The sequence below is a fragment of the Acinonyx jubatus genome, chromosome B3, assembly GCF_027475565.1.
Source record: "Acinonyx jubatus isolate Ajub_Pintada_27869175 chromosome B3, VMU_Ajub_asm_v1.0, whole genome shotgun sequence".
In the NCBI taxonomy this organism is placed as follows: domain Eukaryota; kingdom Metazoa; phylum Chordata; class Mammalia; order Carnivora; family Felidae; genus Acinonyx; species Acinonyx jubatus.
Window position 1 is genome coordinate 15,041,950 of NC_069386.1, and position 3,779 is coordinate 15,045,728.

Sequence of the window (3,779 nt, forward strand, 5' to 3'; positions counted from 1 at the left end):
GCAGTTCATGAGTTCGAGCCCCGCATCGGGTCTGTTCTGACAGCTCAGAACCTGGAGCCTGCTTCCGATTCTGTGCCTCCCTCCCTCTCTGCCCCTCCCCCACTCGCGCTTTGTCTCTCTCTCACTCTCCCTCTCTCAAAAATAAATAAACATTAAAAAAATTAAAAAAAAAAAGAACTGAAGAAAACATTCACCGAATTCTTTTCCCAAGAAAACCTATCAGTGCAAAATATAGCATCTGTTTCACTTGTATGTTAAAACAGTCAGTGTATTTATTAGTAGACAGATTGGTGAGAAGCCAGGGAATCTTTGACTCTTCTTAACTGAAGCTCCCACCATGAAATTCAGTATGGCTGGGTCAGGTTTGGCACGAATTTCTCACTGCTGCTTTCATGGAGATAATCGGGGAATTCGGAGCAACGCTGGTTTTTGTGTCTGGTTCGCCCACATCAAATGAACCTTGGAGGTATCGGGAACAGATCAGTTTTGAAATCTTTTCTGTGTATGTAAAGTTAAGGAACTTTCAGATTCAGGTTCGGGACTCTACCCAGGAAAGACTGGACTGTAAAATCAGAGGGATTAAGCCATCAAAACAGCATCTAGTTACTAAAAATGCAGCCTTTGATTGCTTTCTAGACAGAGGAACTGTCACGGGAAGCTAGAAGCATTTTTCACTTCTAACTTGAGCCGTGATCTCCCAAAAATGTATATCTAAGGAGACACAAGAATGGCAATGGACATGTTTGAACGGTGGTGATCTTCAGACAGGCATGTAGTTATTACCTATCTGCAAATTGGTATGCTAATTTGCATAAGAAAACCTGTGGAGGGCCATTAGAACTTGGACTTGGAAACTAAATGCCATGTTCATCAGGAAAACAAAACTAGTACAAATACATTTTTTTTTTTTTTTTTTTACATAGCATTTTTTAAAAACTGGGAAAGACACAGCCACCGGTTTGGTCTGAATTACCACTGGGGATTGCAAGTTTCTCTCTTCAGGCCAAACATCTCTCCCAAGAGATGTGGCTTGGGCTTGTTTTCTGTGACATGCAGGGACCTCTCGATACAGTTCGTCCTTTTGTCTCAGGAAAACCAGTCCCTGGACCTCCTCACACTTTTCTGTCAGCTCTGGGATCTCGGGAGTCTGGGAAAGAAAGAACTCAATCAAGCCCACTCTGTGGGGCTCTGACACACCCCACGTATAGGCTGGTCCTCCCTTTGTGGTAAGACCCTTTTTGGTCTTCAAGAGTGAGGTTCTTTATTAATGACCATAGGCCCCTGTTTCCCAGGAGTCCAACAAAATCGTATGTGTACATTCTAATTTGTCATCCGATTTTTTTTTCTTTTTCTTTTTTGTTTCTTTGTCATCCGATTTTCAAAGCCCTCCGGGACCCTAAGACTGTGAAGACCCCCTATTTTAAGAGGCTTATCCAAGAATAGGCACGGACTGGACCCTCAAGAGGGAATTCTGGATAAATGATAAATAATAATAAATAATCAATACATAAAAATCATTTGAAATTAAAAAAAAAGCATTTCTTAGAAACAATCGTAACTATGAACAAAATCTTTTTTTTAATGTTTATTTTTGAGAGAGAGAAGAGAAAGAGAGAGAGAGAGAGAGAGAGAGAGAGAGAGACAGAGCATGAGTGGGAGAGGGGAGGAGAGAGACAGAGACACAGAATCCGAAGCAGACTCCAGGCTCTGAGCTGTCAGCACAGAGCCCGACGCGGGGCTCAAACCCACAAACCGTGAGATCACAACCTGAGCTGAAGTGGATGCTTAACCAACTGAGCCACCCAAGCGCCGCTAACTATGCACAAAATCTGAAGATAATGTCTGAATACAATTGTTAAAGAAAATTTTTTTGGGGGGGGGAGAAATGAAACACCTTGCAATACTGACCTCAGTGTGGATCTCAGGGTTCTGATGGTTTGTGAGATGAACCGACTTCCCGTGGGGATCAGATTCGCTCTACAGGGGTTAGTCAGAGTAGATTTACAGCTTCTTCCTCCAGGAGATAATCCAAAGCTCAGACAGTCTAACAAGAGATGTAGTCACATCCCCAACCCTGGCCTGTGCTTAAAAAGTGTCATGATTATCCACTGTCATTAACTCCACAGTATGGAATCCAAGGTCATTCACCATCTTGCCTCTGCACGGTCTCAGTCCGCACAATCCCTGACCCCTTTCACCCCCTGTCCCCGTCGCCACCCCCACTAGACTACTTTTTAATACTCAAGTGAAATACATGACATTTTCTGCATTTGCTCATGTTGTTACCACTTGGGCGCATATATCCGGTATACGCCGTGTCGTCTTGGCAAAGAAGATTCCGCTCTCATTCTGCTTGACCCATTTATTGGGTAAGTTTAAGGTGTGCGATGTGTAGATCGGAAACATTTATATATCGCGGTATGATCGTCACCTTAGCAGTAACGCCTCGATGACATCACAATGATCATTTCTTATTTTTGTGGTGAGAATAGTTCAGATGTAGTGTCCTAGCAATTTGGAATTATATCATACAGTATTATTGACTGTGATCACTACACTGTGTATTCGGTCTCTGCCTGGGTCATGTGGAATATTAATCTTTCTCCCTACTTTCTCTGATCTGGCCTTTACACCTTCCCTCACGTATAGATAACATGATGGACTGACTTGTCCACACTCGTCCTGCTGCTTGGGAGTCAGGTGTGTGTGATGGCTTTCCCACTGTGGTAAAGGTTACTATCCGCCCACTCCAGTCTAACCAGTGTCATTTTCCGTAAGAATATAGTTGTAGCTGGGCATGTGCAATTTTTAAGAGACCTGTACTCCTCAGCCCCTCTGTGGCAAGAGGTACAGAGTTGACCAGATCCTGGCCAATGGTAGGGGGGGTGGCAGTGGGAACCTGTCACCTGCCCCTTTTCCACCCTCAGCTTCAACCAGACAGATGACAACAGGGGATGGCAGAGACGAGATGGAAGGACCCGGGGGACTGGAGTGGCCAGAAGCTTGCCCATCTTCCAAGACTACCACCCATGAGAAAAATAAACGTCATTCTTTACGCTGCTGTTTTGTTAGGGTGCTCACTCTGTCTGTCTCTCTCATTTTTCTTCTTTACAACTACTTGATTTTTCTTTTTCTTTCTTTCTTTTTTGGAGAGAGAGAGAGGGAGGAGAGAGAGAGAGAGAGAGAATCCCAAGCAGGCCCTTAGCACGGAGCTGGACACGGGGCTCAATCCCACAACTCTGGGACCATGACCTGAGCTGAAATCAAGGGTCGGGCCACTCAACTGACTGAGCCACGCAGGCGCCCCTACAACCCCTTAATTTTCTACCTACCTACCTACCACCCCATGTATTGGTTTTGTGACCTTGGACAATTGATGTAACCTCCGTTTCTGGATCTGCAAGATAGAGATGATAACTTCATGTGGTTTTGTGAGGATTCAATGAGTTGCTTCATGCACAACATGACCTGGATTGGTATCTTGTGCTGTAATTAGTGCTCAATAAACCCGTGGTATGATGATGGTGACGGTGATGCCCACCGTTACTAGCATTTTCCAAATGGTGCTTTTGTCCATCAGCTGGTCTCCCCGCCTCAGACCTGGCAGGTGCCACGCAATATTTAGTTTTGCATTCCCAGGGCAAGGGCTATCGGAGAGTCTCCAAAATCCGTGCTGCATACATGCCGTTGAATGGTTGGTAAGGGTCTAGAGTGCTTCCTCTTTACCTCCCCCCTTTCCTCTGGGCTCCTGTCTAGACTCACGTGGGCCCCAAATTCCC

General features: G+C 45.0%; 1 long non-coding RNA gene across 1 annotated transcript; it reads right to left on the minus strand.

Moving 5' to 3' along the window:
* Window positions 1-201: 201 nt before the first annotated feature.
* LOC128316189 (uncharacterized) lies at window positions 202-2,455 on the minus strand. The gene is made up of 3 exons (XR_008299777.1): window positions 2,287-2,455; window positions 1,909-1,977; window positions 202-1,147 (listed from the first exon to the last, which is right to left on the minus strand). It is a non-coding gene; the product is annotated as an uncharacterized LOC128316189 (long non-coding RNA).
* Between the last annotated feature and the right edge of the window lie 1,324 nt (window positions 2,456-3,779).